Source organism: Pleurodeles waltl, chromosome 4_1, assembly GCF_031143425.1.
Source record: "Pleurodeles waltl isolate 20211129_DDA chromosome 4_1, aPleWal1.hap1.20221129, whole genome shotgun sequence".
Classification (NCBI taxonomy): domain Eukaryota; kingdom Metazoa; phylum Chordata; class Amphibia; order Caudata; family Salamandridae; genus Pleurodeles; species Pleurodeles waltl.
Genome location: NC_090442.1, coordinates 56,014,158 through 56,033,057, shown reverse-complemented (window position 1 = coordinate 56,033,057; position 18,900 = coordinate 56,014,158). Strand labels below are relative to the sequence as shown.

General features: G+C 52.7%; 8 non-coding genes across 8 annotated transcripts; 3 read left to right on the top strand and 5 right to left on the bottom strand.

Moving 5' to 3' along the window:
• The first annotated feature begins 1,003 nt into the window (after positions 1 to 1,003).
• On the top strand, positions 1,004 to 1,074 carry TRNAG-GCC (transfer RNA glycine (anticodon GCC)). The gene has a single exon. It is a non-coding gene; the product is annotated as a tRNA-Gly (tRNA).
• Positions 1,075 to 3,391: 2,317 nt separating this feature from the next.
• On the bottom strand, positions 3,392 to 3,463 carry TRNAG-CCC (transfer RNA glycine (anticodon CCC)). The gene has a single exon. It is a non-coding gene; the product is annotated as a tRNA-Gly (tRNA).
• A 4,259-nt stretch (positions 3,464 to 7,722) lies between these two features.
• On the top strand, positions 7,723 to 7,793 carry TRNAG-GCC (transfer RNA glycine (anticodon GCC)). The gene has a single exon. It is a non-coding gene; the product is annotated as a tRNA-Gly (tRNA).
• A 2,623-nt stretch (positions 7,794 to 10,416) lies between these two features.
• On the bottom strand, positions 10,417 to 10,490 carry TRNAN-GUU (transfer RNA asparagine (anticodon GUU)). Its single transcript has one exon. It is a non-coding gene; the product is annotated as a tRNA-Asn (tRNA).
• A 1,848-nt stretch (positions 10,491 to 12,338) lies between these two features.
• On the bottom strand, positions 12,339 to 12,410 carry TRNAW-CCA (transfer RNA tryptophan (anticodon CCA)). The gene has a single exon. It is a non-coding gene; the product is annotated as a tRNA-Trp (tRNA).
• Positions 12,411 to 14,585: 2,175 nt separating this feature from the next.
• TRNAW-CCA (transfer RNA tryptophan (anticodon CCA)) lies at positions 14,586 to 14,657 on the bottom strand. The gene has a single exon. It is a non-coding gene; the product is annotated as a tRNA-Trp (tRNA).
• A 247-nt stretch (positions 14,658 to 14,904) lies between these two features.
• On the bottom strand, positions 14,905 to 14,978 carry TRNAN-GUU (transfer RNA asparagine (anticodon GUU)). The gene has a single exon. It is a non-coding gene; the product is annotated as a tRNA-Asn (tRNA).
• A 1,687-nt stretch (positions 14,979 to 16,665) lies between these two features.
• TRNAG-GCC (transfer RNA glycine (anticodon GCC)) lies at positions 16,666 to 16,736 on the top strand. The gene has a single exon. It is a non-coding gene; the product is annotated as a tRNA-Gly (tRNA).
• The last annotated feature ends 2,164 nt before the right edge of the window (positions 16,737 to 18,900 follow it).

Genomic DNA, 18,900 nt, shown 5'->3' with positions numbered 1-18,900 from the left:
TTTCTTGCGCAGACTACTGTCTAATGGTGGGAAGGCCACGAGACACGTGACTTTTCTCTTTCCTTGTTAGCATAGTTTCCTGCCACTGTCTTGTTGTGCTGCCTGCCTGTGAGACACGTGTCTTGACCATCTCAGCTCCACTGTGGCATGTTAGATATGTCTTTGAGCAGAGTCCCGGTCCCAGAGCTGCTGCCTTCTCTGCACTCTGGCTTGTAAGACTGCAGGCAAAGGCCCTCCCTGGCCCCTCAGCCAGATAGATACATTTACCTGCAGGGCTCAGCTTTGGTGAAAGATATTGGCGAGAGAGAGGAAAGGGGACGGCCCGTGGTGCACCCCCTATTTTGCATAGAACCACAGCCTCCTGGGAGGGCAGAGACATGAGGGTTCTCAGGGAAAGCCCTCCCAGGAGTGTTGAAGGGCAGGACGTGAAACACAGCAATCCCGGAATGGCCTGGTCTAAGATGCCTGTGCAATAGGCCTGGCCCTAGGCTTCCGGGGCTCCTCCTCGGCAGAGGCCCCAGTGGTATGAGCCCGACCAGGGCTGTAGGGCGCGTTGGGAGCGCGTTAGGGACGCGAAAGAGGGCGCAGGGCGCAGAACTCTGCCCGTTTCTCCCCAGGATTTTGGGGAGGACAGGGAATCTGGCCAGGTCAGTGACTAGGCTTTCCCAGAAGGAAAGTCCAGTGACAGTGGCATGTTGTGAAACACAAGATTGCTGGTGGTCTGGAGGGTGCTTTCTGTCAGCCACTTCTCCCGGGAGCAGCCAGAGAGCAGGCTGATGTCGTGCTCTGTCAAGCACAACACTGGCCCCAAACCACTGTCCTTAGCAAAAGCAGAAACATTCATAGTTTCAGTCTCCTGCATCTGATTCCTGCCATCAGCATGTGAACGTTTGGCAGTCCAAGGCTTGCCATGCAAACTTTGTTCATAGGTGTCCCATGCGAATGCATGGGCCTCATCACTACTGTCTACGGCAGGGCTCTCTGCTCAGCCTATGTAAGTGAAGCATTGGTGGTTCAGTGGTAGAATTCTCGCCTGCCACGCGGGAGGCCCGGGTTCGATTCCCGGCCAATGCAAAGCGCCCTTCTTTTGGCTTTGCTTTAGAAGTCAGAGATATAGACTTGGTGGGCAAAAAAATGTCAAAGAGTGACCCCGACGTGATTTGAACACGCAACCTTTTGATCTGGAGTCAGACGCGCTACCGTTGCGCCACGAGGTCCCTGTGCATGCAGTTCTCAGCCCCGGATCAAGAAATGCTTCTGTGCCTTTTATTGGCCCTCAGTACGCCTGTGGTTAAAGTAGAAGGCTTGGTGTCCCGTTTCCAGTCCTATTGGTGGAAATGACTAGAGGTGAAGAGATGAGAGAAGATAGAAATGTTGAGATAGAGCATGTCACTCAGGCAAAGCGAGAGCTCTAAGAGCAAAGCCAGACAGCTGTGTTTTAATTCAGGACTTGATGTAGGCAAAAGCATACGTCCCTGGGTGGACTTGAACCACCAACCTTTCGGCTAACAGCCAAACGCACTAACCGATTGCGCCACAGAGACCAACCACCGCAGTGAGCGTGTTGGGACTCAATATATGTTTTTACCTTTGTGCTCCTGCCTGCAGCTCTAAGGTCCTGGCATAAGACAGGTAGGCTTAGACTCCATTGTGACATGTCTTACTTCTCTTAGAAGAAGGTTCTGAGTTGCCAGGCAGCTTATCTTCTGCCGGGCACACTTTCCTTTGCAGGCTTTCAGGTTGTGAATCCAGCACTGCTTAGGTGTCCATGTCAGACATGAGCAGCTCATTGAGCCCCACTGTGTGTTTTTTGTGGAGATACAACTCTCAGACTAGAGGGAGCAGGCGGGAAGTGGGTGAGACTCACACAGGGTGGGTGGGGCAGTTAAAGGATGTTATCTAATAGTGTAATCGAGGAGTTGGGTTTTTTGTGCACTACACTTTAACCAGCGATTCTTTCTAAAAGGAAATCCCAGGGCAGTACCCGCAATGAGTGGCATCCCCACACCCGAGGTTGCATTGTGGTAGCTGTTCCCTGAGCCCATAGCCCCTGTCCCCATGTCGCCCTTTCTCCTCGTGTAACTCACCCCAGGTTCGGTGGCTCTGATACTTGCTGCTTCTGCTGCGCGATCATCCCCATGATCTGGGCCTTTGTACGAAATGTCATGTAAGATGACTTTATTCAGCACGGCGTTTGTCATTTGCTTGGTTGTCCTGTCACTGTTGGATGTTTTCTTGCGCAGAGTACTGTCTAATGGTGGGAAGGCCACGAGACACGTGACTTTTCTCTTTCCTTGTTAGCATAGTTTCCTGCCACTGTCTTGGTGTGCTGCCAGCCTGTAAGACACGTGTCTTGCCCATCTCAGCTCCACTGTGGCATGTTAGATATGTCTTTGAGCAGAGTCCCGGTCCCAGAGCTGCTGCCTTCTCTGCACTCTGGCTTGTAAGACTGCAGGCAAAGGCCCTCCCTGGCCCCTCAGCCAGATAGATACATTTACCTGCAGGGCTCAGCTTTGGTGAAAGATATTGGCGAGAGAGAGGAAAGGGGACGGCCCGTGGTGCACCCCCTATTTTGCATAGAACCACAGCCTCCTGGGAGGGCAGAGACATGAGGGTTCTCAGGGAAAGCCCTCCCAGGAGTGTTGAAGGGCAGGACGTGAAACACAGCAATCCCGGAATGGCCTGGTCTAAGATGCCTGTGCAATAGGCCTGGCCCTAGGCTTCCGGGGCTCTTCCTCGGCAGAGGCCCCAGTGGTATGAGCCCGACCAGGGCTGTGCCCGACCAGGGCTGTAGGGCGCGTTGGGAGCGCGTTAGGGACGCGAAAGAGGGTGCAGGGCGCAGAACTCTGCCCGTTTCTCCCCAGGATTTTGGGGAGGACAGGGAATCTGGCCAGGTCAGTGACTAGGCTTTCCCAGAAGGAAAGTCCAGTGACAGTGGCATGTTGTGAAACACAAGATTGCTGGTGGTCTGGAGGGTGCTTTCTGTCAGCCACTTCTCCCGGGAGCAGCCAGAGAGCAGGCTGATGTCGTGCTCTGTCAAGCACAACACTGGCCCCAAACCACTGTCCTTAGCAAAAGCAGAAACATTCATAGTTTCAGTCTCCTGCATCTGATTCCTGCCATCAGCATGTGAATGTTTGGCAGTCCAAGGCTTGCCATGCAAACTTTGTTCATAGGTGTCCCAAGCGAATGCATGGGCCTCATCACTACTGTCTACGGCAGGGCTCTCTGCTCAGCCTATGTAAGTGAAGCATTGGTGGTTCAGTGGTAGAATTCTCGCCTGCCACGCGGGAGGCCCGGGTTCGATTCCGGCCAATGCAAAGCACCCTTATTTTGGCTTTGCTTTAGAAATCAGAGATATAGACTTGGTGGGGAAAAAAATGTCAAAGAGTGACCCCGACGTGATTTGAACACGCAACCGTCTGATCGGGAGTCAGACGCGCTACCGTTGCGCCATGAGGTCCCTGTGCATGCAGTTCTCAGCCCCGGATCAAGAAATGCTTCTGTGCCTTTTATTGGCCCTCAGTACGCCTGTGGTTAAAGTAGAAGGCTTGGTGTCCCGTTTCCAGTCCTATTGGTGGAAATGACTAGAGGTGAAGAGATGAGAGAAGATAGAAATGTTGAGATAGAGCATGTCACGCAGGCAAAGCGAGAGCTCTAAGAGCAAAGCCAGACAGCTGTGTTTTAATTCAGGACTTGATGTAGGCAAAAGCATACGTCCCTGGGTGGGCTTGAACCACCAACCTTTCGATTAACAGCCGAACGCGCTAACCGATTGCGCCACAGAGACCAACCACCGCAGTGAGCGTGTTGGGACTCAATATATGTTTTTACCTTTGTGGTCCTGCCTGCAGCTCTAAGGTCCTGGCATAAGACAGGTAGGCTTAGACTCCATTGTGACATGTCTTACTTCTCTTAGAAGAAGGTTCTGAGTTGCCAGGCAGCTTATCTTCTGCCGGGCACACTTTCCTTTGCAGGCTTTCAGGTTGTGAATCCAGCACTGCTTAGGTGTCCATGTCAGACATGAGCAGCTCATTGAGCCCCACTGTGTGTTTTTTGTGGAGATACAACTCTCAGACTAGAGGGAGCAGGCGGGAAGTGGGTGAGACTCACACAGGGTGGGTGGGGCAGTTAAAGGATGTTATCTAATAGTGTAATCGAGGAGTTGGGTTTTTTGTGCACTACACTTTAACCAGCGATTCTTTCTAAAAGGAAATCCCAGGGCAGTACCTGCAATGAGTGGCATCCCCACACCCGAGGTTGCATTGTGGTAGCTGTTCCCTGAGCCCATAGCCCCTGTCCCCATGTCGCCCTTTCTCCTCGTGTAACTCACCTCAGGTTCGGTGGCTCTGATACTTGCTGCTTCTGCGCGATCATCCCCATGATCTGGGCCTTTGTACGAAATGTCATGTAAGATGACTTTATTCAGCACAGCGTTTGTCATTTGCTTGGTTGTCCTGTCACTGTTGGATGTTTTCTTGCGCAGACTACTGTCTAATGGTGGGAAGGCAACGAGACACGTGATTTTCTCTTTCCTTGTTAGCATAGTTTCCTGCCACTGTCTTGTTGTGCTGCCTGCCTGTGAGACACGTGTCTTGCCCATCTCAGCTCCACTGTGGCATGTTAGATATGTCTTTGAGCAGAGTCCCGGTCCCAGAGCTGCTGCCTTCTCTGCACTCTGGCTTGTAAGACTGCAGGCAAAGGCCCTCCCTGGCCCCTCAGCCAGATAGATACATTTACCTGCAGGGCTCAGCTTTGGTGAAAGATATTGGCGAGAGAGAGGAAAGGGGACGGCCCGTGGTGCACCCCCTATTTTGCATAGAACCACAGCCTCCTGGGAGGGCAGAGACATGAGGGTTCTCAGGGAAAGCCCTCCCAGGAGTGTTGAAGGGCAGGACGTGAAACACAGCAATCCCGGAATGGCCTGGTCTAAGATGCCTGTGCAATAGGCCTGGCCCTAGGCTTCCGGGGCTCTTCCTCGGCAGAGGCCCCAGTGGTATGAGCCCGACCAGGGCTGTGCCCGACCAGGGCTGTAGGGCGCGTTGGGAGCGAGTTAGGGACGCGAAAGAGGGCGCAGGGCGCAGAACTCTGCCCGTTTCTCCCCAGGATTTTGGGGAGGACAGGGAATCTGGCCAGGTCAGTGACTAGGCTTTCCCAGAAGGAAAGTCCAGTGACAGTGGCATGTTGTGAAACACAAGATTGCTGGTGGTCTGGAGGGTGCTTTCTGTCAGCCACTTCTCCCGGGAGCAGCCAGAGAGCAGGCTGATGTCGTGCTCTATCAAGCACAACACTGGCCCCAAACCACTGTCCTTAGCAAAAGCAGAAACATTCATAGTTTCAGTCTCCTGCATCTGATTCCTGCCATCAGCATGTGAACGTTTGGCAGTCCAAGGCTTGCCATGCAAACTTTGTTCATAGGTGTCCCATGCGAATGCATGGGCCTCATCACTACTGTCTACGGCAGGGCTCTCTGCTCAGCATATGTAAGTGAAGCATTGGTGGTTCAGTGGTAGAATTCTCGCCTGCCACGCGGGAGGCCCGGGTTCGATTCCGACCAATGCAAAGCGCCCTTCTTTTGGCTTTGCTTTAGAAGACAGAGATATAGACTTGGTGGGGAAAAAAATGTCAAAGAGTGACCCCGAAGTGATTTGAACACGCAACCATCTGATCTGGAGTCAGACGCGCTACCGTTGCGCCACGAGGTCCCTGTGCATGCAGTTCTCAGCCCCGGATCAAGAAATGCTTCTGTGCCTTTTATTGGCCCTCAGTACGCCTGTGGTTAAAGTAGAAGGCTTGGTGTCCCGTTTCCAGTCCTATTGGTGGAAATGACTAGAGGTGAAGAGATGAGAGAAGATAGAAATGTTGAGATAGAGCATGTCACGCAGGCAAAGCGAGTGCTCTAAGAGCAAAGCCAGACAGCTGTGTTTTAATTCAGGACTTGATGTAGGCAAAAGCATACGTCCCTGGGTGGGCTTGAACCACCAACTTTTCGGTTAACAGCCGAACTCGGTAACCGATTGCGCCACAGAGACCAACCACCGCAGTGAGCGTGTTGGGACTCAATATATGTTTTTACCTTTGTGCTCCTGCCTGCAGCTCTAAGGTCCTGGCATAAGACAGGTAGGCTTAGACTCCATTGTGACATGTCTTACTTCTCTTAGAAGAAGGTTCTGAGTTGCCAGGCAGCTTATCTTCTGCCGGGCACACTTTCCTTTGCAGGCTTTCAGGTTGTGAATCCAGCACTGCTTAGGTGTCCATGTCAGACATGAGCAGCTCATTGAGCCCCACTGTGTGTTTTTTTTGGAGATACAACTCTCAGACTAGAGGGAGCAGGCGGGAAGTGGGTGAGACTCACACAGGGTGGGTGGGGCAGTTAAAGGATGTTATCTAATAGTGTAATCGAGGAGTTGGGTTTTTTGTGCACTACACTTTAACCAGCGATTCTTTCTAAAAGGAAATCCCAGGGCAGTACCCGCAATGAGTGGCATCCCCACACCCGAGGTTGCATTGTGGTAGCTGTTCCCTGAGCCCATAGCCCCTGTCCCCATGTCGCCCTTTCTCCTCGTGTAACTCACCCCAGGTTCGGTGGCTCTGATACTTGCTGCTTCTGCTGCGCGATCATCCCCATGATCTGGGCCTTTGTACGAAATGTCATGTAAGATGACTTTATTCAGCACGGCGTTTGTCATTTGCTTGGTTGTCCTGTCACTGTTGGATGTTTTCTTGCGCAGACTACTGTCTAATGGTGGGAAGGCCACAAGACACGTGACTTTTCTCTTTCCTTGTTAGCATAGTTTCCTGCCACTGTCTTGGTGTGCTGCCAGCCTGTGAGACACGTGTCTTGCCCATCTCAGCTCCACTGTGGCATGTTAGATATGTCTTTGAGCAGAGTCCCGGTCCCAGAGCTGCTGCCTTCTCTGCACTCTGGCTTGTAAGACTGCAGGCAAAGGCCCTCCCTGGCCCCTCAGCCAGATAGATACATTTACCTGCAGGGCTCAGCTTTGGTGAAAGATATTGGCGAGAGAGAGGAAAGGGGACGGCCCGTGGTGCACCCCCTATTTTGCATAGAACCACAGCCTCCTGGGAGGGCAGAGACATGAGGGTTCTCAGGGAAAGCCCTCCCAGGAGTGTTGAAGGGCAGGACGTGAAACACAGCAATCCCGGAATGGCCTGGTCTAAGATGCCTGTGCAATAGGCCTGGCCCTAGGCTTCCGGGGCTCTTCCTCGGCAGAGGCCCCAGTGGTATGAGCCCGACCAGGGCTGTAGGGCGCGTTGGGAGCGCGTTAGGGACGTGAAAGAGGGCGCAGGGCGCAGAACTCTGCCCGTTTCTCCCCAGGATTTTGGGGAGGACAGGGAATCTGGCCAGGTCAGTGACTAGGCTTTCCCAGAAGGAAAGTCCAGTGACAGTGGCATGTTGTGAAACACAAGATTGCTGGTGGTCTGGAGGGTGCTTTCTGTCAGCCACTTCTCCCGGGAGCAGCCAGAGAGCAGGCTGATGTCGTGCTCTGTCAAGCACAACACTGGCCCCAAACCACTGTCCTTAGCAAAAGCAGAAACATTCATAGTTTCAGTCTCCTGCATCTGATTCCTGCCATCAGCATGTGAACGTTTGGCAGTCCAAGGCTTGCCATGCAAACTTTGTTCATAGGTGTCCCATGCGAATGCATGGGCCTCATCACTACTGTCTACGGCAGGGCTCTCTGCTCAGCCTATGTAAGTGAAGCATTGGTGGTTCAGTGGTAGAATTCTCGCCTGCCACGCGGGAGGCCCGGGTTCGATTCCCGGCCAATGCAAAGCACCCTTCTTTTGGCTTTGCTTTAGAAGTCAGAGATATAGACTTGGTGGGGAAAAAAATGTCAAAGAGTGACCCCGACGTGATTTGAACACGCAACCTTCTGATCTGGAGTCAGACGCGCTACTGTTGCGCCACAAGGTCCCTGTGCATGCAGTTCTCAGCCCCGGATCAAGAAATGCTTCTGTGCCTTTTATTGGCCCTCAGTACGCCTGTGGTTAAAGTAGAAGGCTTGGTGTCCTGTTTCCAGTCCTATTGGTGGAAATGACTAGCGGTGAAGAGATGAGAGAAGATAGAAATGTTGAGATAGAGCATGTCACGCAGGCAAAGCGAGAGCTCTAAGAGCAAAGCCAGACAGCTGTGTTTTAATTCAGGACTTGATGTAGGCAAAAGCATACGTCCCTGGGTGGGCTTGAACCGCCAACCTTTCGGTTAACAGCCGAACGCGCTAACCGATTGCGCCACAGAGACCAACCACCGCAGTGAGTGTGTTGGGACTCAATATATGTTTTTACCTTTGTGCTCCTGCCTGCAGCTCTAAGGTCCTGGCATAAGACAGGTAGGCTTAGACTCCATTGTGACATGTCTTACTTCTCTTAGAAGAAGGTTCTGAGTTGCCAAGCAGCTTATCTTCTGCCAGGCACACTTTCCTTTGCAGGCTTTCAGGTTGTGAATCCAGCACTGCTTAGGTGTCCATGTCAGACATGAGCAGCTCATTGAGCCCCACTGTGTGTTTTTTGTGGAGATACAACTCTCAGACTAGAGGGAGCAGGCAGGAAGTGGGTGAGACTCACACAGGGTGGGTGGGGCAGTTAAAGGATGTTATCTAATAGTGTAATCGAGGAGTTGGGTTTTTTGTGCACTACACTTTAACCAGCGATTCTTTCTAAAAGGAAATCCCAGGGCAGTACCCGCAATGAGTGGCATCCCCACACCCGAGGTTGCATTGTGGTAGCTGTTCCCTGAGCCCCTAGCCCCTGTCCCCATGTCGCCCTTTCTCCTCGTGTAACTCACCTCAGGTTCGGTGGCTCTGATGCTTGCTGCTTCTGCGCGATCATCCCCATGATCTGGGCCTTTGTACGAAATGTCATGTAAGATGACTTTATTCAGCACAGCGTTTGTCATTTGCTTGGTTGTCCTGTCACTGTTGGATGTTTTCTTGCGCAGACTACTGTCTAATGGTGGGAAGGCCACGAGACATGTGACTTTTCTCTTTCCTTGTTAGCATAGTTTCCTGCCACTGTCTTGTTGTGCTGCCTGCCTGTGAGACACGTGTCTTGCCCATCTCAGCTCCACTGTGGCATGTTAGATATGTCTTTGAGCAGAGTCCCGGTCCCAGAGCTGCTGCCTTCTCTGCACTCTGGCTTGTAAGACTGCAGGCAAAGGCCCTCCCTGGCCCCTCAGCCAGATAGATACATTTACCTGCAGGGCTCAGCTTTGGTGAAAGATATTGGCGAGAGAGAGGAAAGGGGACGGCCCGTGGTGCACCCCCTATTTTGCATAGAACCACAGCCTCCTGGGAGGGCAGAGACATGAGGGTTCTCAGGGAAAGCCCTCCCAGGAGTGTTGAAGGGCAGGACGTGAAACACAGCAATCCCGGAATGGCCTGGTCTAAGATGCCTGTGCAATAGGCCTGGCCCTAGGCTTCCGCGGCTCTTCCTCGGCAGAGGCCCCAGTGGTATGAGCCCGACCAGGGCTGTAGGGCGCGTTGGGAGCGCGTTAGGGACGCGAAAGAGGGCGCAGGGCGCAGAACTCTGCCCGTTTCTCCCCAGGATTTTGGGGAGGACAGGGAATCTGGCCAGGTCAGTGACTAGGCTTTCCCAGAAGGAAAGTCCAGTGACAGTGGCATGTTGTGAAACACAAGATTGCTGGTGGTCTGGAGGGTGCTTTCTGTCAGCCACTTCTCCCGGGAGCAGCCAGAGAGCAGGCTGATGTCGTGCTCTGTCAAGCACAACACTGGCCCCAAACCACTGTCCTTAGCAAAAGCAGAAACATTCATAGTTTCAGTCTCCTGCATCTGATTCCTGCCATCAGCATGTGAACGTTTGGCAGTCCAAGGCTTGCCATGCAAACTTTGTTCATAGGTGTCCCATGCGAATGCATGGGCCTCATCACTACTGTCTACGGCAGGGCTCTCTGCTCAGCCTATGTAAGTGAAGCATTGGTGGTTCAGTGGTAGAATTCTCGCCTGCCACGCGGGAGGCCTGGGTTCGATTCCGGCCAATGCAAAGCGCCCTTCTTTTGGCTTTGCTTTAGAAGTCAGAGATATAGACTTGGTGGGGAAAAAAAATTCAAAGAGTGACCCCGACGTGATTTGAACACGCAACCGTCTGATCTGGAGTCAGACGCACTACCGTTGCGCCACGAGGTCCCTGTGCATGCAGTTCTCAGCCCCGGATCAAGAAATGCTTCTGTGCCTTTTATTGGCCCTCAGTATGCCTGTGGTTAAAGTAGAAGGCTTGGTGTCCCGTTTCCAGTCCTATTGGTGGAAATGACTAGAGGTGAAGAGATGAGAGAAGATAGAAATGTTGAGATAGAGCATGTCACGCAGGCAAAGCGAAAGCTCTAAGAGCAAAGCCAGACAGCTGTGTTTTAATTCAGGACTTGATGTAGGCAAAAACATACGTCCCTGGGTGGGCTTGAACCACCAACCTTTCGGTTAACAGCCGAACGCGCTAACCGATTGCGCCACAGAGACCAACCACCGCAGTGAGCGTGTTGGGACTCAATATATGTTTGTACCTTTGTGCTCCTGCCTGCAGCTCTAAGGTCCTGGCATAAGACAGGTAGGCTTAGACTCCATTGTGACATGTCTTACTTCTCTTAGAAGAAGGTTCTGAGTTGCCAGGCAGCTTATCTTCTGCCGGGCACACTTTCCTTTGCAGGCTTTCAGGTTGTGAATCCAGCACTGCTTAGGTGTCCATGTCAGACATGAGCAGCTCATTGAGCCCCACTGTGTGTTTTTTGTGGAGATACAACTCTCAGACTAGAGGGAGCAGGCGGGAAGTGGGTGAGACTCACACAGGGTGGGTGGGGCAGTTAAAGGATGTTATCTAATAGTGTAATCGAGGAGTTGGGTTTTTTGTGCACTACACTTTAACCAGCGATTCTTTCTAAAAGGAAATCCCAGGGCAGTACCCGCAATGAGTGGCATCCCCACACCCGAGGTTGCATTGTGGTAGCTCTTCCCTGAGCCCATAGCCCCTGTCCCCATGTCGCCCTTTCTCCTCGTGTAACTCACCCCAGGTTCGGTGGCTCTGATACTTGCTGCTTCTGCTGCGCGATCATCCCCATGATCTGGGCCTTTGTACGAAATGTCAAGTAAGATGACTTTATTCAGCACGGCGTTTGTCATTTGCTTGGTTGTCCTGTCACTGTTGGATGTTTTCTTGCGCAGACTACTGTCTAATGGTGGGAAGGCCACGAGACACGTGACTTTTCTCTTTCCTTGTTAGCATAGTTTCCTGCCACTGTCTTGGTGTGCTGCCAGCCTGTGAGACACGTGTCTTGCCCATCTCAGCTCCACTGTGGCATGTTAGATATGTCTTTGAGCAGAGTCCCGGTCCCAGAGCTGCTGCCTTCTCTGCACTCTGGCTTGTAAGACTGCAGGCAAAGGCCCTCCCTGGCCCCTCAGCCAGATAGATACATTTACCTGCAGGGCTCAGCTTTGGTGAAAGATATTGGCGAGAGAGAGGAAAGGGGACGGCCCGTGGTGCACCCCCTATTTTGCATAGAACCACAGCCTCCTGGGAGGGCAGAGACATGAGGGTTCTCAGGGAAAGCCCTCCCAGGAGTGTTGAAGGGCAGGACGTGAAACACAGCAATCCCGGAATGGCCTGGTCTAAGATGCCTGTGCAATAGGCCTGGCCCTAGGCTTCCGGGGCTCTTCCTCGGCAGAGGCCCCAGTGGTATGAGCCCGACCAGGGCTGTGCCCGACCAGGGCTGTAGGGCGCGTTGGGAGCGCGTTAGGGACGCGAAAGAGGGCGCAGGGCGCAGAACTCTGCCCGTTTCTCCCCAGGATTTTGGGGAGGACAGGGAATCTGGCCAGGTCAGTGACTAGGCTTTCCCAGAAGGAAAGTCCAGTGACAGTGGCATGTTGTGAAACACAAGATTGCTGGTGGTCTGGAGGGTGCTTTCTGTCAGCCACTTCTCCCGGGAGCAGCCAGAGAGCAGGCTGATGTCGTGCTCTGTCAAGCACAACACTGGCCCCAAACCACTGTCCTTAGCAAAAGCAGAAACATTCATAGTTTCAGTCTCCTGCATCTGATTCCTGCCATCAGCATGTGAACGTTTGGCAGTCCAAGGCTTGCCATGCAAACTTTGTTCATAGGTGTCCCATGCGAATGCATGGGCCTCATCACTACTGTCTACGGCAGGGCTCTCTGCTCAGCCTATGTAAGTGAAGCATCGGTGGTTCAGTGGTAGAATTCTCGCCTGCCACGCGGGAATCCCGGGTTCGATTCCCGGCCAATGCAAAGCGCCCTTCTTTTGGCTTTGCTTTAGAAGTCAGAGATATAGACTTGGTGGGGAAAAAAATGTCAAAGAGTGACCCCGACGTGATTTGAACACGCAACCTTCTGATCTGGAGTCAGACGCGCTACCGTTGCGCCACGAGGTCCCTGTGCATGCAGTTCTCAGCCCCGGATCAAGAAATGCTTCTGTGCCTTTTATTGGCCCTCAGTACGCCTGTGGTTAAAGTAGAAGGCTTGGTGGCCCGTTTCCAGTCCTATTGGTGGAAATGACTAGAGGTGAAGAGATGAGAGAAGATAGAAATGTTGAGATAGAGCATGTCACTCAGGCAAAGCGAGAGCTCTAAGAGCAAAGCCAGACAGCTGTGTTTTAATTCAGGACTTGATGTAGGCAAAAGCATACGTCCCTGTGTGGGCTTGAACCACCAACCTTTCGGTTAACAGCCGAACACGCTAACCGATTGCGCCACAGAGACCAACCACCGCAGTGAGCGTGTTGGGACTCAATATATGTTTTTACCTTTGTGCTCCTGCCTGCAGCTCTAAGGTCCTGGCATAAGACAGGTAGGCTTAGACTCCATTGTGACATGTCTTACTTCTCTTAGAAGAAGGTTCTGAGTTGCCAGGCAGCTTATCTTCTGCCGGGCACACTTTCCTTTGCAGGCTTTCAGGTTGTGAATCCAGCACTGCTTAGGTGTCCATGTCAGACATGAGCAGCTCATTGAGCCCCACTGTGTGTTTTTTGTGGAGATACAACTCTCAGACTAGAGGGAGCAGGCGGGAAGTGGGTGAGACTCACACAGGGTGGGTGGGGCAGTTAAAGGATGTTATCTAATAGTGTAATCGAGGAGTTGGGTTTTTTGTGCACTACACTTTAACCAGCGATTCTTTCTAAAAGGAAATCCCAGGGCAGTACCCGCAATGAGTGGCATCCCCACACCCGAGGTTGCATTGTGGTAGCTGTTCCCTGAGCCCATAGCCCCTGTCCCCATGTCGCCCTTTCTCCTCGTGTAACTCACCCCAGGTTCGGTGGCTCTGATACTTGCTGCTTCTGCTGCGCGATCATCCCCATGATCTGGGCCTTTGTACGAAATGTCATGTAAGATGACTTTATTCAGCACAGCGTTTGTCATTTGCTTGGTTGTCCTGTCACTGTTGGATGTTTTCTTGCGCAGACTACTGTCTAATGGTGGGAAGGCCACGAGACACGTGACTTTTCTCTTTCCTTGTTAGCATAGTTTTCTGCCACTGTCTTGGTGTGCTGCCAGCCTGTGAGACACGTGTCTTGCCCATCTCAGCTCCACTGTGGCATGTTAGATATGTCTTTGAGCAGAGTCCCGGTGCCAGAGCTGCTGCCTTCTCTGCACTCTGGCTTGTAAGACTGCAGGCAAAGGCCCTCCCTGGCCCCTCAGCCAGATAGATACATTTACCTGCAGGGCTCAGCTTTGGTGAAAGATATTGGCGAGAGAGAGGAAAGGGGACGGCCCGTGGTGCACCCCCTATTTTGCATAGAACCACAGCCTCCTGGGAGGGCAGAGACTTGAGGGTTCTCAGGGAAAGCCCTCCCAGGAGTGTTGAAGGGCAGGACGTGAAACACAGCAATCCCGGAATGGCCTGGTCTAAGATGCCTGTGCAATAGGCCTGGCCCTAGGCTTCCGGGGCTCTTCCTCGGCAGAGGCCCCAGTGGTATGAGCCCGACCAGGGCTGTGCCCGACCAGGGCTGTAGGGCGCGTTGGGAGCACGTTAGGGAAGCGAAAGAGGGCGCAGGGCGCAGAACTCTGTCCGTTTCTCCCCAGGATTTTGGGGAGGACAGGGAATCTGGCCAGGTCAGTGACTAGGCTTTCCCAGAAGGAAAGTCCAGTGACAGTGGCATGTTGTGAAACACAAGATTGCTGGTGGTCTGGAGGGTGCTTTCTGTCAGCCACTTCTCCCGGGAGCAGCCAGAGAGCAGGCTGATGTCGTGCTCTGTCAAGCACAACACTGGCCCCAAACCACTGTCCTTAGCAAAAGCAGAAACATTCATAGTTTCAGTCTCCTGCATCTGATTCCTGCCATCAGCATGTGAACGTTTGGCAGTCCAAGGCTTGCCATGCAAACTTTGTTCATAGGTGTCCCATGCGAATGCATGGGCCTCATCACTACTGTCTACGGCAGGGCTCTCTGCTCAGCCTATGTAAGTGAAGCATTGGTGGTTCAGTGGTAGAATTCTCGCCTGCCACGCGGGAGGCCCGGGCTCGATTCCTGGCCAATGCAAAGCGCCCTTCTTTTGGCTTTGCTTTAGAAGTCAGAGATACAGACTTGGTGGGGAAAAAAATGTCAAAGAGTGACCCCGACGTGATTTGAACACGCAACCTTCTGATCTGGAGTCAGACGCGCTACCGTTGCGCCACGAGGTCCCTGTGCGTGCAGTTCTCAGCCCCGGATCAAGAAATGCTTCTGTGCCTTTTATTGGCCCTCAGTACGCCTGTGGTTAAAGTAGAAGGCTTGGTGGCCCGTTTCCAGTCCTATTGGTGGAAATGACTAGAGGTGAAGAGATGAGAGAAGATAGAAATGTTGAGATAGAGCATGTCACTCAGGCAAAGCGAGAGCTCTAAGAGCAAAGCCAGACAGCTGTGTTTTAATTCAGGACTTGATGTAGGCAAAAGTCCCTGGGTGGACTTGAACCACCAACCTTTCGGTTAACAGCCGAACGCGCTAACCGATTGCGCCACAGAGACCAACCACCGCAGTGAGCGTGTTGGGACTCAATATATGTTTTTACCTTTGTGCTCCTGCCTGCAGCTCTAAGGTCCTGGCATAAGACAGGTAGGCTTAGACTCCATTGTGACATGTCTTACTTCTCTTAGAAGAAGGTTCTGAGTTGCCAGGCAGCTTATCTTCTGCCGGGCACACTTTCCTTTGCAGGCTTTCAGGTTGTGAATCCAGCACTGCTTAGGTGTCCATGTCAGACATGAGCAGCTCATTGAGCCCCACTGTGTGTTTTTTGTGGAGATACAACTCTCAGACTAGAGGGAGCAGGCGGGAAGTGTGTGAGACTCACACAGGCTGGGTGGGGCAGTTAAAGGATGTTATCTAATAGTGTAATCGAGGAGTTGGGTTTTTTGTGCACTACACTTTAACCAGCGATTCTTTCTAAAAGGAAATCCCAGGGCAGTACCCGCAATGAGTGGCATCCCCACACCCGAGGTTGCATTGTGGTAGCTGTTCCCTGAGCCCCTAGCCCCTGTCCCCATGTCGCCCTTTCTCCTCGTGTAACTCACCTCAGGTTCGGTGGCTCTGATACTTGCTGCTTCTGCGCGATCATCCCCATGATCTGGGCCTTTGTACGAAATGTCATGTAAGATGACTTTATTCAGCACAGCGTTTGTCATTTGCTTGGTTGTCCTGTCACTGTTGGATGTTTTCTTGCGCAGACTACTGTCTAATGGTGGGAAGGCCACGAGACACGTGACTTTTCTCTTTCCTTGTTAGCATAGTTTCCTGCCACTGTCTTGTTGTGCTGCCTGCCTGTGAGACACATGTCTTGCCCATCTCAGCTCCACTGTGGCATGTTAGATATGTCTTTGAGCAGAGTCCCGGTCCCAGAGCTGCTGCCTTCTCTGCACTCTGGCTTGTAAGACTGCAGGCAAAGGCCCTCCCTGGCCCCTCAGCCAGATAGATACATTTACGTGCAGGGCTCAGCTTTGGTGAAAGATATTGGCGAGAGAGAGGAAAGGGGACGGCCCGTGGTGCACCCCCTATTTTGCATAGAACCACAGCCTCCTGGGAGGGCAGAGACATGAGGGTTCTCAGGGAAAGCCCTCCCAGGAGTGTTGAAGGGCAGGACGTGAAACACAGCAATCCCGGAATGGCCTGGTCTAAGATGCCTGTGCAATAGGCCTGGCCCTAGGCTTCCGGGGCTCTTCCTCGGCAGTGGCCCCAGTGGTATGAACCCGACCAGGGCTGTAGGGCGCGTTGGGAGCGCGTTAGGGACGCGAAAGAGGGCGCAGGGCGCAGAACTCTGCCCGTTTCTCCCCAGGATTTTGGGGAGGACAGGGAATCTGGCCAGGTCAGTGACTAGGCTTTCCCAGAAGGAAAGTCCAGTGACAGTGGCATGTTGTGAAACACAAGATTGCTGGTGGTCTGGAGGGTGCTTTCTGTCAGCCACTTCTCCCGGGAGCAGCCAGAGAGCAGGCTGATGTCGTGCTCTGTCAAGCACAACACTGGCCCCAAACCACTGTCCTTAGCAAAAGCAGAAACATTCATAGTTTCAGTCTCCTGCATCTGATTCCTGCCATCAGCATGTGAACGTTTGGCAGTCCAAGGCTTGCCATGCAAACTTTGTTCATAGGTGTCCCATGCGAATGCATGGGCCTCATCACTACTGTCTACGGCAGGGCTCTCTGCTCAACCTATGTAAGTGAAGCATTGGTGGTTCAGTGGTAGAATTCTCGCCTGCCACGCGGGAGGCCCGGGTTCGATTCCCGGCCAATGCAAAGCGCCCTTCTTTTGGCTTTGCTTTAGAAGTCAGAGATATAGACTTGGTGGGGAAAAAAATGTCAAAGAGTGATCCCGACGTGATTTGAACACGCAACCTTCTGATCTGGAGTCAGACGCGCTACCGTTGCGCCACGAGGTCACTGTGCATGCAGTTCTCAGCCCCGGATCAAGAAATGCTTCTGTGCCTTTTATTGGCCCTCAGTACGCCTGTGGTTAAAGTAGAAGGCTTGGTGTCCCGTTTCCAGTCCTATTGGTGGAAATGACTAGAGGTGAAGAGATGAGAGAAGATAGAAATGTTGAGATAGAGCATGTCACGCAGGCAAAGCGAGAGCTCTAAGAGCAAAGCCAGACAGCTGTGTTTTAATTCAGGACTTGATGTAGGCAAAAGCATACGTCCCTGGGTGGGCTTGAACCACCAACCTTTCGGTTAACAGCCGAACGCGCTAACCGATTGCGCCACAGAAACCAACCACTGCAGTGAGCGTGTTGGGACTCAATATATGTTTTTACCTTTGTGCTCCTGCCTGCAGCTCTAAGGTCCTGGCATAAGACAGGTAGGCTTAGACTCCATTGTGACATGTCTTACTTCTCTTAGAAGAAGGTTCTGAGTTGCCAGGCAGCTTATCTTCTGCCGGGCACACTTTCCTTTGCAGGCTTTCAGGTTGTGAATCCAGCACTGCTTAGGTGTCCATGTCAGACATGAGCAGCTCATTGAGCCCCACTGTGTGTTTTTTGTGGAGATACAACTCTCAGACTAGAGGGAGCAGGCGGGAAGTGGGTGAGACTCACACAGGGTGGGTGGGGCAGTTAAAGGATGTTATCTAATAGTGTAATCGAGGAGTTGGGTTTTTTGTGCACTACACTTTAACCAGCGATTCTTTCTAAAAGGAAATCCCAGGGCAGTACCCGCAATGAGTGGCATCCCCACACCCGAGGTTGCATTGTGGTAGCTGTTCCCTGAGCCCATAGCCCCTGTCCCCATGTCGCCCTTTCTCCTCGTGTAACTCACCCCAGGTTCGGTGGCTCTGATACTTGCTGCTTCTGCTGCGCGATCATCCCCATGATCTGGGCCTTTGTACGAAATGTCATGTAAGATGACTTTATTCAGCACAGCGTTTGTCATTTGCTTGGTTGTCCTGTCACTGTTGGATGTTTTCTTGCGCAGACTACTGTCTAATGGTGGGAAGGCCACGAGACACGTGACTTTTCTCTTTCCTTGTTAGCATAGTTTCCTGCCACTGTCTTGGTGTGCTGCCAGCCTGTGAGACACGTGTCTTGCCCATCTCAGCTCCACTGTGGCATGTTAGATATGTCTTTGAGCAGAGTCCCGGTCCCAGAGCTGCTGCCTTCTCTGCACTCTGGCTTGTAAGACTGCAGGCAAAGGCCCTCCCTGGCCCCTCAGCCAGATAGATACATTTACCTGCAGGGCTCAGCTTTGGTGAAAGATATTGGCGAGAGAGAGGAAAGGGGACGGCCCGTGGTGCACCCCCTATTTTGCATAGAACCACAGCCTCCTGGGAGGGCAGAGACTTGAGGGTTCTCAGGGAAAGCCCTCCCAGGAGTGTTGAAGGGCAGGACGTGAAACACAGCAATCCCGGAATGGCCTGGTCTAAGATGCCTGTGCAATAGGCCTGGCCCTAGGCTTCCGGGGCTCTTCCTCGGCAGAGGCCCCAGTGGTATGAGCCCGACCAGGGCTGTGCCCGACCAGGGCTGTAGGGCGCGTTGGGAGCACGTTAGGGAAGCGAAAGAGGGCGCAGGGCGCAGAACTCTGTCCGTTTCTCCCCAGGATTTTGGGGAGGACAGGGAATCTGGCCAGGTCAGTGACTAGGCTTTCCCAGAAGGAAAGTCCAGTGACAGTGGCATGTTGTGAAACACAAGATTGCTGGTGGTCTGGAGGGTGCTTTCTGTCAGCCACTTCTCCCGGGAGCAGCCAGAGAGCAGGCTGATGTCGTGCTCTGTCAAGCACAACACTGGCCCCAAACCACTGTCCTTAGCAAAAGCAGAAACATTCATAGTTTCAGTCTCCTGCATCTGATTCCTGCCATCAGCATGTGAACGTTTGGCAGTCCAAGGCTTGCCATGCAAACTTTGTTCATAGGTGTCCCATGCGAATGCATGGGCCTCATCACTACTGTCTACGGCAGGGCTCTCTGCTCAGCC